The 14,402-nt window shown below is 44.8% G+C and overlaps 1 protein-coding gene across 3 annotated transcripts in view; it reads left to right on the top strand.

The window, feature by feature from the left end:
- ATP11C (ATPase phospholipid transporting 11C) overlaps nucleotides 1–14,402 on the top strand; it is a 1,508,462-nt gene that overhangs the window by 1,356,213 nt on the left and 137,847 nt on the right. The window lies entirely within an intron of this gene.

Below are 14,402 nucleotides of genomic sequence, written 5' to 3'. Positions count from 1 at the left end.
GATTCTGAGATAATGGGGAGCACTGGGAGGCTACCGGGGAATCATTATGAAAGAGGAGAAACTCTTCTCAGTGGAATTGATGAGACAGTGAAACTAAAGTTGATGAAATGGAACTGTAATGCTGTGAGAGAGAATCACGATAGAAGCTGCCAGAGAGATCATTAAACTTGGAGCACAAATAGCTGTGGAAGAGAGGGAAGTACCACCTACATTAATAAGTGAAGAGCGCAACACATTTTAGAGAGAATACTCTTATAAGGGAAAGAGAATCACGACTGAAAGAGAGACCATTAAGACCGGAGCCCAACTAAGAGGGGGAAAGTACCACCTATGTTAAGAGGCAGAGCCTATAAACCAGAAAGAGAATTCTATGAAGTGTGAGAAATCTGAGGGCGTGCTCACATTGAACCCACTTAAGATCCCCTCCCAACCTCCCCCCAGGTAACCAAAAGAAGGGTAATACTGCCAGATTCTGACCCCGGGAGTGAGGCTGCGAGTGGCGCTGGAAGTAGGGGTGCTGAAGGTGCTGCAGCACCCCCATACATTTTGGAGGTAATTGACATTTGGCAGCTTGGGTTGTGGCCTCACTTTCATCATTCCATGTTGTAGCAGTGCAGGCTGTTGATGGCATCCTCAACTTCAGAACGTTCCTTTTTGTGAATGTGATGATGCTGGATCATGTGTAAGGCTGTAACGTCTGTAATTCTTTGATTTTCTTATCATGATCTTGCTTCTAGCATAATTCAGGTTAATAGCGTCTGCAATATACTTTTGTTTAACTTTTTGCAGCACTTAAGGGTATAGTTAACACATAAGATTTACAAATATTTTGCTCAAATGTGTCTTATGCTAGGAGTGCATTTTTGCTTCACTTTTCTCTTGTGTTCCCTCTCATTGCCTGCATTGAAGGCAGCTCTCCTGCAGTCGCATATTTCGCCTCAGTTGTGCAATTTTGTGAAATTGTTTATATGTTAATTTGTATGGCCGTTTCACCGTACTATGCTTTCACATTTCCCCTAATGAATAAGCAGTCTACATGTTTATAAAAATGAAAAGCGTGTTTATGTTGAACATGCTGTGCATCATTTTAGAATATTCTGTTTAAGAAAGAATGCAGACATGTTTTGTCATTTTCAGAGCAGGGCGGCAAGTATTGGCTGGTCGTGCACTTGGAAGTATCCTTTAACTCCATGACATTATATGACGCACATTGCCGGCATAAAATAAACATACCATCACTTCTTAGCATCAGTAGCGGCTCTGATTTAAACAGAACTTCTCATTCTCCCTTCTGGGATTTGAGTGTGACTGTATCATCAACTATCAGTAACTCTGATGGGTGAGGATAGCTCAGGGGGAGGGAAATGTGCTTGCCTTGGAAGTAAGACAACTCTGAGCAACATGAGTTTGATACCTTGTCCCGCGCGTAGAGGCTGGACTCCGGCATGAACTACAATTTAAAAGCCGAAATTAGTATTCTTATTCTTAATTCCACTGTACTTTGAGAGAAAGCTGCAGCATGCCCTAGTAGGGCTGCTATAGTGCAAATATTTATCAGCTGAACAAACATATTTTATTATTGGGACAATACATGCACTTTTCGAAGAGACACTAACCTTTAATGACACAGTACAAACATTGTGTTTGCAATGCCAGCAGAGAAGCAAATGACTGAATGTGAATAGTGTCTGAACACCTTTGTTCCCTTTCATGAGAAGGTATACATTGGTGGGCACCCTGTAAAGTTTGTGTCATTGCTTGAGATCTTAAGCAAAAGTCCTCTCAATCTGACTCACAACACAGCAACACCTGCCATAGCTTTCCCGTCATGAATGCCTTACAAGTGACTGTCACTTCTTCAGACCTAATGATCTTTCAGAGGAATAACCTGTAAACATTCAGATTTCATTATAGTATAGTCATTTCAGATGCTGGTAAAACTGAGGGCAAAGACATAAATTGTAAGGCAAGCCATTCCTGCTCTACTGCGGAGTAGGTGTTACCCAGAGGCACATGCCTGTTGTGAAATGCATCTCAGTTGGTATTTGAACGTACTGCAAAATGTAGGCGTAAAAGGCAAGTCTCCAGTTGCAATCCTATGGATAAAGCTTGTTGTGTTAGTGTGCATGCTACAGGTTGCAGGGTGGACCCCCATCCATGCAGATTTAGCCTTCTTTATATCGATAGGGCTTCTATACTTTTAATCAAAGCACTTTACTGCTGGAGATGCTTTATGCTACATTTTAGCAGGTAAGCTCTACTTTTATCAGATTGTACCAACACTTCTTAACAGGGTTACCAAACTTTGAGAGTGGGGGCATGAGAGGTAATAGGTAGATCGAAGGGGAGGTTGCTCAAGTCAAGCCCTTTATGTAGTCAAAAAATGGCAAAAACCTTTCAAAACAAGAACCAAGAATTTAAAGACTTCCATAGACTACAATGCATTTAAAATAGGACTTCAGATTTTACTGCCTCAGAAGAATTTCTAAACTCGCGAAGGGATTTTTATTTTCCTTGCATGTCTCCTCAAGTCCATAATAGTGTCTTTCATTTTGCTCTCAGACTTGAAAGACAAAGTGCTGAAGAATTTGCCCTAACTACTTCCATAACTATTTACTTTTTTCTAAAATTTACTCCAGGACCTTTAAGCATGGAAATGTAATGGTTTCCCAAAAATGGAATGACTTCCACATTTTTAGGCTTGGAATGTTATGACTTCCTTTCCCAAAACATTCACTTAAAGACTAGTGGAATCCACATCAGATTCTGGTCAACCTCCCAGGATGAAATGCATGACTTTCTGCATCTTTTGATATAATTATTTCACAGGTGTTTTAGCAAATCAAATTGGCCTGTGGCTGCATCTGTGACATTTCAGTCAATCGAATTATCTGAAACATCTTGGTTGTTTTGCACATTCTGTGTACATTTTGTGAGTGGATTCGATGTTCAGGCAAATTTGGTTTACCTGCTCACTCCTGGGAGCCAAATTAAGACATTTCACCCATCACTAAATGTCACTATGGCCCCACACAATAGCGAAATACATTTCACTGGATAGTAAATGGATTTGGGTGCACAATTCCTCTACACTATATAGTTTGTGTAGCCCGTGCCCCTTTGGGGCCTGGACTACACTCCTGTTATTCCCTTAAATAGTTTTAAGGGAATAACAGGAGTTGATACCATCGGGGGGGGCATGGCTGAAGGTGGAGGAGATACCTTCAAGACAGGACAATGGAAACAAAGAGGAGATGGTAGGGACCATGGGGCAAGAGTAGGTGGTGAGACGAGAGGAAGAGGTAGAAACAGCAGGGAGTCGGTGATATTGGGTGTTCGATTGATTCAGAAGAATGGAAGAACATAAGGAGGTGGTAAGGAAGATGGTAGTAAAGGTGGACATACTAGATGGGACTATAACCTCAGGAGGAGAAGAGGACACCCTAGAAGAGTTAGTGCCTAGATGAGGAGGCAGACATTGAGACCAGAACAAACCAGGGGGTAGGGTACCAGGAGCTAAACTAAGAACATTAGTGGTGAGAAAACCATCCTGGTGAAAAGAGAGAGAACCTTAAATTAGATTGCAAGAGCAAGCTGGTTCCGGTGGGCCTGGTTGGCTAAAGGAAGGACCAGATGAGATGGGGCTAGGATGATTATTGTGAGATTAGAGAGGAGGAAAAAGACAGAATCCTGAGGGAAGCTCAGTCAGACCCCAGTACCCCCTCTCTAGCTCTTCCTTTTTGGCTACATCCAGGGGTGTATCAGTTTACGAGTCTTAACACCATAATGATTTATGTGATATGGGATCCCAGAAGACTGGTTTCTAGTTCAGTCCAACAAGAAGGGGTTTGGATTACCCTAGAGCCCTCAAAACCTGAAAGTTGAACAGCACAAACTGGGACACTTGCTACTGAGGCTAGGGAAGGCCTGTAAATCAGGGTCCCATAGAAGAGACACTGATCCAGGAGGAGGTCTGTGAGTAGTAAGTGACCCAATACTACCAGGGAGAGAAACAAACTGCGTATTCTTTTGTTAGATCTGCCCTTTTCATTTGAGTTCCCCGTACATTTTAGGGAAAAAAAGAATCCAAGAAAAAGACAGCTGGTCTTGGTGTTCTTGCCCCCACATAAAACCCTATGACAGTACCCATTCACAACATGTTGACCCCTCCATCTGCATAGAACCTCCTTCTTTTTATCACAACCTATCAATGTAACTGTAAATACTGGATGGGCGTGTCTGTACTCCTGTTCTCTATACGGCAGAGGAGAGGCAAAGAGGACCCCAGCCAAGATTCTCTATTGAAACGTGGCCAAGCAATCAAGGCCTAGCTTCTCGGGAGGTGATGCAGGCTGGTTCTTAAGTACAGTGTAGTCTCCAAGCACCCACAAAGGAATATCCACATACTATGTTAGTGAAAACACAGTCTTTATATAAATAAGGTTCACGTTATGTACACAATCACAATAACAAACTTTGTGCTCCAACAATTATAAAATGGTAAATATGTACAGTTTTAGGTGGTACCACTATTACTCTGATTCCATCAAAATGCATCAACTGAGCACAGTTCAAATAGAATACAAATCAACACAGCAACACGATATCAACCATAGAATTTAGGAGGAAAACGGGTTGGTTAGACAATTGGCAGATTACTGGGCCCCTACCACTAGGCACAGTTCTATATCAGGATCCCCCCACCTGGGCAACCTGTAAATAAAGATATACTACAAGCCCAGTCCATACATTGTCTGTTAGAGTCTTATCTCCTTAAAAGTTCTACTGCCCCAAAGTACCTGGTTTTGTAGAGTTCTCGACGGGCCCTTCGTCAGCGCACTCCCTTTAAGGCAGGAACTGCGGTCATCGAGATTTTCGGTGAAGAAAGGAGTGAACACTGTCGCTGCGGTAGCAGCTTCAGTTCTTGCGGTGCTCATCGACGATCGGCCGAAAATGTCCTGCAAGCTGAGGCGTGCAGTGCAACTCGACGACGAGTGTTCATTGCCGGAAAGAGCCAATGAAGAACTTTGGCCCAGCAAGGGCGTCTAGTCGTCGGCGTCTGGTGCCGGCGAACGGGATGGGACCACGGCTGGCTTCAGTAGCTTTGTCGCCGTCTGAGGTCTTCGGGTGGCGAGAAACCCACCGGCAGATTCTCCTCGGTCGTGGGCGGCCTTGACTTTCTCCGGCAGTCGACGGTGATGAACAAGGGAGCCCTTGGATCAAAATGTTCTTAGGCAAAGGGAGCACTGCGGCTCTGGTGGGTGACAGTGGACGGCTGTCCGGTGCTTCTCTTTGTTCTCCTTGGCGGTCCCCTTCTCCGGTCGGCAACCTTTCGTAGGTCTTCCAGGGAGCTTTGGCAAATATCAGCTGGTGCACGATGGTCCCTCGTAGCTCAAGAAGAGGTCTCCTAGCCAGGTCCTCTCTTGGATCAGTTCTTGAAGGCACAGCAGCTTTCAGATTGCAACGAAGGGAACAGCGGTTCACCTTCTTCTTCTGGCTTGCCTTCGAGAGTAAACATCAAGTATCAACTTTAGCTTCTGAACGATTTCTAGCAGTAAGAGGCCCCCAGATATACTGTTCTCCCATTCACTCTGCTGGGTCAAACTCAGGCAGCTTATCATTCAGAAGGGCATTCAGGCAGTCAGGCAGCCAATCGAATCACAGTGCATTTAGACCATTCTTCTCCATCCAGGCACTCACAACATGGGATGTGGATTCGGATAAGTATCGTGCCATTCACCACTCCACACTGCATTCATACCTGTTTCGGGCAGGGCTGTCTCAGTCATTGTGTCAACCACCAGATACTAGACACCTACAACACGGAATGCGTATTCGTCACAGACTCCATTCATCCAGGTCCCACCCCACGGGCGTACCCACAACATAGTCATTAAGAAGGCTCCAGGCAGTCTGGCCTGGACTTCCCCACAATACTATATATCGAACGTTCACCCAACAGCCAGTCAGGGGGAAAGGACAGAGTCCGGGCCTCCCGGGACTTCGGGAAAAGTAAGGTAACAGGCGATAAAAAGCAAGAGGCTCCAGGGGCCATCTTGTTTCCTATAAGGAAGCAACTGATTCTAATGGCAGGGCCTGGATATCCCCAAAATGGAGGATACTCGGAGCACCTGTCAAATTTAGCATGGAGCTGCCACCAGCCCATACCCTGCACTGTGGGCCACACACAGGTGCTCAAAAAAACTAGGAGTACAGGGTCGTACTCCCACCCATGGGTGTCATAAGGGTATCCCAAGGATCTGTTCACCAAACCAAACAGAAGAGCTGCACCGCCAGGAGACCCACATGAACTCCTGTGCAGAAAACAATACAGAACATACATGATAAAGCAATAAAGGACAAGGATATGTAGGCCCTGTCCCTCCAATGCATTTCCAGCATCACAGTAACATAAAGCGGAAATTAAGCTAATACAATTCACTTTCCTGAATCGAGAGCCAAGCCCCTTAATACATAATTTTGTGAGAAACATTGCTAAATGGAAGACCTGCCCGGAGTCTTTCCCAACTTAACCTGGATTTTTTGTTGTGTTCATGTGGCTGTATGCTAGGTTGTCTATGTCCACCTGCTCATGAAGAAGTATGTCAAAGCTTGGCACCATATTCCTCCAACTTCAATAGGTTATGCATAGTCTTGCTTTCCCTGAAGAGCTATTCCAGGGCACCTAACTTTAGATGTCAAAAGTGCTGTAGCTTTTCAACAGCTTTTGGGATTCTTGTGTGAGAAACCTTACGGTATCTCATGTACTAGTCCCCGGGGATCTGTCATCCATGTGGCCAGGACACGGCCATCGCTATTGGATCCAGTTCCTGGGGGTGGACCAGTGAGGGAGGATCACCTGGATGGGGGGTGCTCGGTGAGTGGAAGTGGGATACCGTTGGATGAGACACAGTATTCCCCTTCTTATAACACCTTTCCCCTGTCCTACTCTGTAGATATTCAAACACTCTGCCCCCCTACCCCAGATTCCATTACGAACACTTTTGCACACCGCGAAAGACAATGGAAAAACACCAAAGCCGGTTTTCTGACATGTCCCAACACACAAGGGTCAGGCAATTGACCAGAATCACCCACACCTGACAGCCCTTTCTCTTCCCCACAGGGATAAAAGCTGGAGCACAAGAGCACAGTAAGAGCAAGGCTGACCGCACAATGACTCAGCTATCCAAGTGCGGCAGTTCAAGAGGAGGAGAAAGATGGAGCAAACCGAGAGGGTGACGAGGAGAGAAGCGACCTTGCCCTTTCCGACCAAGGCCTGTGAAACCTCCACGGAAGGAATCGTAAGACTGTGAACAATAGCGTGTGTTTCAGGTGTCCACGGTACACATGGCCCTTCTTCGCTGATAACCAAGCCAAGTAGAGATGCTTGCCACCATGGTACTGACCTTGATTCCAGAAACAAAAGAAAGCAAGCGGTTCTTCACAGCCGGTGAGTCGAGGGGAGAGCCTATAAGAAACTGCACTGTGTTGAACGAAAGTAGCAAACAGCAAATTGAGCAAAGTACAAAAGAACTGTTAATAATAAAGGGGAAAGCCACCAGCAGATGAGCTCGGCACCACGTGGGTGCTCATTCGAGAAACTCTGGGCGATTACCCGATTGTTGAAACTACTGTTACCAGAAGGCGAGAAGAGGGTCAAAGTGGTCATATGCGAGTCTAGTAAAATCCTCCATACAGTTGAAAGTCTTTGACCTGAAAATGATCGTAAAGCTAAAGGAGGTTAATCCCACATCTTAAGAAAGTAGAAGGAATTGTGTGATTGGGAACAGTGAACCCAACTAAGGGATGCCGATGGAAAGGGGCGAAGTCTAATGTCCCAAAGAATAATGTGTTGACAATGAGTGAACCCGCAGAGGGTTGTCCACCGTGAACTGTTTAAAAAAGACGTTAAGATTCTTGATAGTCACAAAGGAGATTGTGTGGAAGGCCGTAGTGAACCCGACGGAGGGTGGCTAACATTCGAGAAGGGTCTGATCCCGGAAGAGGGGGATCCAGGGGTGAAAAGGCATCACCCAACGTACCATTGCAAAGAAACATTTTTATTTCTTTTTAATACATCAGGTCCTCGAAGCCAAGAGACTTTTTTACAGAGAAAGAGACTTGGCCATCGACGGTCCTGATAGCTAAGAACGAAACTGTCGTCTCGTGCTGGGAAAGCTCGAGCGTGTGCTGTGCTCCAGAGTCCCGCCTTGTCCCATGCTCAAAACGTGGGGAAGGGAGAGCACAGCTACCGCATCCTGACTTATCATTTGTGAAAATGTATTTATTTCTTGTGAGCCCTACCCTGCACTCTTTTGTATTTAGAATACGGTTTGGCAATACGTTTTTCTTAGTATAGGCCCTTTTATTTGACAAGATGCCACTAGGACTCCCTTATTTTGATTTGATGGTCGTAGCTTGCTCTCATCTTAGTTTTAGGTTTAGATTAGGTGTTTTTCAGCCCTACCTATACAGTTTAAAAAACACCCTTGAACTGTGATCACTTGTGTCAATCTATTCTTGATACAATGCCTTCCTTACACTTGTCACTCAGCAAATGCCATAACCTGGAACTTCATCCCTGTACCCAATGTTTCTTGATGAATTGCTATTTTATGACATCCTCATACATGCTAAAATGCGTTTGCCTTTTGATAGGCTTTTCAAGAAGATCCCTAAAAGGGGGGGCAATATCCGCTCTGTTCAGTTTTTCTGCTCCTTAATCAAGCTTACCTTTAATGATAGTTTCACCATTCCTATTCTCGCTCCCTCTCTACTTGCCCCAATTCCACCCACTCTCTGGCACAGTGCTTTTAATCATCTTGTTTGCATGTGGCTTAATGTCAAATACCGAATGAATGAATGAATGAGATGTCCTGATGGCAGTCGTAAATGAAATATTGTGATCAGTGAATAACTTATTACCTAGTGTGAACTGAAAGGTTTGCATTTTCTTTGCGATTTTGGACGCACTAAGTCAGACTGTCTCAAATCTAGATACATTCTTATAATAACAACAGAGCGTCTACAAAGTATAATGTTTAATCCAGTGGCCTTTCAAATAAGACTGGTCTGTTCACATTTGCTAAACCGTCTTGTCTGCTCTAGATACAATTTCCAACGTTGAATTGCATTGCTTGAAACCGTTAAAGGAATTGGGGAGTATGTTGTCTACAGCTGTTTAGCTCATATAAATATGTGCTTTCAAAAGTAGATAAGTCTGCACCTGTTGTTTTCACGCCTGCATTAGTAAAGCATGTAAATGAAAAGCAAATGCCTAGATTTCTGGTAGGTCCCATGCCCCACCTCACAGTGGAGCAAGGTGAAGTTCTCTAGTGCTGGTTACAGCTAGCCAAGACTTCAACGCGGATTGCGCAAATCTACATTTGACTTCAAAATGGCCACGTTGAACGCAACAGGGTTATGAGGAAGCTCTGATTTCAAAGGCTTAACACGTACCAACACTAGTGAGCCTCAATGCTTTGTGTGGCCAGAAAGCTGTAAGGAAGTGAGCATGTGGAAAGGTCCAAAACAGCAAGATCTCCATCATCTGCTTGGGTGCGGTCATTTAGAAGTGAAAGTTGGTAAATGCTGAAAGTCTTCTTGATATAGCGCAGCGAGCGGTGACAGTGGAGGCCCTCTTTGGGTCATAGTGCTGTATATTCTAAAGTGGGCCTCTTGTAAAAGTAGTTTTGTTCTTGTAGCAAAGTTAGGATACCATTCGGGTAGAAGGGAAGGGAGCACACACCAGACCATCCTTTAATCAGTCTGCTATGTATGAACTGATAATTAACAGAACGCTCAGCCTTTGTCGTGTGTGATTAAGTAAAGGCGCACACAAATTATCTGATTAGACAAGGAGGTTCATTTCCAACTCTTTCTTCATTCCTCCTTACTCCGTCCCTTTCCCACTCTGCAGTGTTGCTTCCTCTTTTTCACTCAACTCCACCATAGCCTCTCCAACAACATAACAAGGAGGACTGCATGCTCAAAACAATTCTGATATTACAACTGCCCCCGTTTTCCAATTACTCCATTTCCTCTTTTAACCTCCTGGGTCTGACCTGGATATGAGTGAGTCGCGCTTCACGTGACTGCTCCATATTCGCCGGAAGGTGCTGTCTTTGTGACCCTGTCCTCTTCTCCACCCACCAGCTCACAATCACCGAGGTAGGATGTGTCCGAATTCATGTCGCGCATGTCCTTGTTCTCTCTTTCTCCTTACAGGTGTCCCTTTCTCCTTCATACAGTTTAAAATGGGACACATTCCTGGTAGTTGCTCTGTCCTGGTCCACCGCTGTCGTCATGGTTTCTCTCTTCTTTGTGACTTTTGATGGCAGAGGATGAAAAGGAGTCCTCTTTTCTCTGCTGGTGTTGCTTTACCATCACGCTGGCTCCTACTTGAATGCTCGATTCGTTGGCCTTCCCTCTCCCATCATCATGTTCCTTCATCTTGCATCCTTCTCCCTCACTTGCAGCTCCTCTATACAGCGAATATCCTCCAACCTTGCATGAAGTAGACGACTTCTGATCATCCATCCAAACATCATATCTGACGGGCACTTCCCTGTTGTGCTGTGCAGGGTTTTTCTGTAATCCCTCGGAAGCGGATATAACGTTTGTACCAGAGCAGGATTTGTTAAATGAGAAAATAGTACTCTTGATCTTTGCCATGAAGTGCTCAACAGTACCATTTGCCTGTGGCCCTAAGGGTGTGACCCTGCGATGTCTGAAGCCCATATGTGCTGCAAAGTTTATAAAGTCCTGACTTGTAAATGGGGAACCATTGTCCGCCTTTACCATTTGATCCTGTCCAGTGCTGGGATTACACTGGAGGCAGGCAAAGACAACACTATATGGGTCTCAAGGAATTGTGAATATTCATCCATCACAACGAGTATGTATAACCCATCTCTCACTGGACCAAAGAAATCAATGTCCACTTCCACCCCAGACATATCTTGGAAGAGATGACCTGTGTAGCAGATCGGATGCGTGAGTGGTGTCGCAATTCAACATGTCTGAATAGTTTTGTTTTTTATTTTCCACCACACACATGTCCAGTTTTATCTAAGCATTGTCTTTATCAACATCATCCCTCTATGTCCTTGGTGCTGTCATTCAATCATCTGCTGACAAAATGATGATGGAATTGCAATCTTGTTGCTCTTCAGCAGAATCTGGTCCTTTGTAATGGAGAGTTTGTCTTGCACCAATAGTAAACTCGATACCTCCTCCTTTACCCAAGTAGCCTCCCTACTCGCCAATCGTTTGGCATGCTTCCATTTTCCCTGCGTGAGACAGTCACTGATGATGGAAAAAGCGAGATCCTTGTCCAATTTGTGTTGCAGTGTGGCCATTTCAAAACCTACGGCTTTGCATGTTGAATGATGTAATGTATGTACCTATCCACGATGGAAAGCTCTACTCTTGATGATCCCATGGGGTGACGCGATATAAAATCTGCCGGATTATCTTCTTTACCTGGTCTATGAACAATGTTGGACTCCTAAACTGGAAATCTCAGACCGCACTGGGCAATTCTGGGTGGCATTTGCTGCACGTTAGGAGAGCTTGATTGTCCGTTGGTATCGTGAATGCCTTTCCAGAAAGCGCTCGCAGGTCCACACCACCGCCAAATCCTCTTATGCCTGTTCGGTGGCCGATGGACTCCAACTCGCATAAGATACAATGTTTTTGTGTCACCTCTAGATCATATTGCGCTAGTATTGCTCCTGATCCCATTGGACTGGCGTCGACTGTCAAATCTGTGATTCTCTCAGATTCAAAATATGCCATGTCATCCACTGTTATTTTGTGACAGATGGACTTGAATGCCTTTGAACAGGTCTCACAGCAGTGCACTGACTGTTGCAAAATCCTGAATGTACCTTGTACATTACCTTGCTAGCACCAGGAAGGAGCAAAGATCAGGCATGTTTACAGGTCTTGGTGTATTGATCAGTGCGACCACCTTCACAGGGTCTTGTCTCATACCCTGATTCGAAAGTATGTGTTTAAATATGTCAGTGCCCTCCCTGAACTCAAATTTTTCAGTGTGGGGTGGGCAGCCTCCAGCACCATGCACACCCTTTGAAGCGTCTCATCATATTTTTCAAGTGATGTTCCAAATGCTCAAATGTCACAGCTGTAATTGATGCAGTTCATTATGTGGCGGATGACCTTATGAATTTCCTCTTGAAAAATTCAGCTTCAGACGAAACCCCAAAACTGAGGTGTTTGTATCTGCACAGATCAAAGTGTGTTATGAAGGTTGTGATGCAACGAGACCATGGAGCCAGCTCCAGTTAATGCTAACTCTTCTTGAGGTCTAGCTTGGAAAATATTGTTGCCCCATTAAGGAGATGAAATATGTCAGTGCACCCCATATCTGCACACAGGCGAGTGGATTTCCTAAGAAGCTTCTAAGGCACTGGGACAATGGGGGATACCCATGGTGTATGCACCCTAGGTTCTATGATCCATGACCTTGCATAATTCCTTTTCCACCTGATGTTGTATGTTGATGGGTATTCCCCTGTAATGTTGTGCTATTGTTTTGACAGTTTTGTTAATATTTAATTGTATTTTACAATTCCTCCATTTCCCCAATCCCGCAAACAAGGAAGGAAATACCTGTTCTGTATTTTCACATGTGATTGCATATTTATAGGCTATCAGTCTATATAGAATGTGCACCAATCCCATGCCCAGTGCTATTATGAAACTTAGAATGCATCCGCTATCAGCTGCAGCCCTTAGAACATGTAATTGAGTGTCTGCCGAGTCTGACTTTTATAGCTGAAAATGTACCTCTGCATGGTTTAAGAAAGGCATGGTATCAAAGCAAGACAGGCACAAGTGATCACAGTTCAAGGGTGTTTTATTAAACTGTTAAGTGGGTGAGATAAACGTCTAATCTAAACCTAAATCTAAGATGGGAGCAAGCTATGACCATCAAATAATGAGAATAAGTCCTAGTGGAGCCTAGTCAAATAAAAATGGCCTATTCTAAGAAAACCTATTGGCAATCCTTACCGCTATGCTATAAAATACTGTGGGATAATGTTCACTAGAAACGTAAGAAGTGTTCACAAAATAAGTCAGGATGTTATGGCCGGGGGTTTCCCCCACGTTTGTAGCACAAGATAAGGCGGGACTCTTGAGTACAGCACACTCCTGGGCTTCTCGTGCATGAGTTCACAGTTACTTTTCTCTATATCAGGGCCTTCTGTACCCAAGTCTCTTCTCATGCAAAGTCTCTTGCTTCAGAGGGTGATTATTCTCTACCCTTGCATCCCCCTCAGCCGGGCTCTGATCCTTTTCTCAGTGATTAGCCCCCCTCAGTCTGGCTCAGACTAACCATTCACTGTGGACATCCCTCAGTCGGGTTCATATTTGGTGTCACAATGTTATTCACTTAGCTTCTTCACAACTTTTGTTTGACAAAAACTTTTCTCTTAACTCTTTCTTTTCTTTTAACATCCCTCAGTCGGGTTCACTATTGTCTTGTAATCACAATTTCCTTATTTGTAATATTCAAGAGTCTCAATGTCTTTTTAAATAACCGCCTTTTAGTTAGGTCCCCCTCATCTGGGCTCAGACCTTCCACAGTACTTGCCCACTTTAAACAAAGACTTCTGAAGGGCGTTCACGTCTCACTGGGTCACTTTGTTACCCTATGGCAAGGGCATGTTTATTCACAATAACGAGTTCACACGGTGTTGCCTGCCGCCGGGCGCAAGCGCCTGTCTTGCCTGTCCCTCAGTCGGGTTCACAATTTCACAAAAGTTAAACTTTTTTGCAACGTGTCAAGGACTTTTGATTGTACAAGGGGCTTTGCGTGGCCCGTGTATGACCACCTTGACATTCCTGTCAGCCTTCCCTGTGGCTTCTTGGTCCTGGTATTTTCCTCCCCCTTTTATCTCAATACCATCTTTGTTCAGGAGAGGGGTACCAATTAGAGGCCTCTGTCGCCAGACCACTCTCTCTCTCTCTGGTACCAAGTTCACATACAAAGGACCTCTGTCTCTTTATCTTCTTAATGTTGCCACTGCAACCGTGAGTCTAGAACAGTCCGGCCCACTGTCAGGTTTTTCCAACTCATCGGCTGTGTTGAACTCTTTGGCATTTCTTTTGCCTCTGGAGTCAAGGACGGTACCACGATGGCAACCGCGTCTCCCCGCCCTGGCTATCAGTGCGGGAGGGTTCCATGTACCGCTGACATCCGCCACACCATTCGCCAGCTGTGATTCCCGGTCTTATGTTTCTTTTGTCAGAGGCTTTGTGGGTCTGGGTTGAAAAGGGCAGGGTCAACTCCCTCCTTGATATCCTTTCAGGTCTTGCTGCCTTTCTCCTCCATTTGAACTGCCATCGTCGAACAGTGGGTTCCTCATGCA

Source organism: Ambystoma mexicanum, chromosome 5p (assembly GCF_040938575.1).
Source record: "Ambystoma mexicanum isolate Mex_15411 chromosome 5p, UKY_AmexF1_1, whole genome shotgun sequence".
Classification (NCBI taxonomy): Eukaryota; Metazoa; Chordata; class Amphibia; order Caudata; family Ambystomatidae; genus Ambystoma; species Ambystoma mexicanum.
This window is presented reverse-complemented; position numbering and strand designations above follow the sequence as displayed.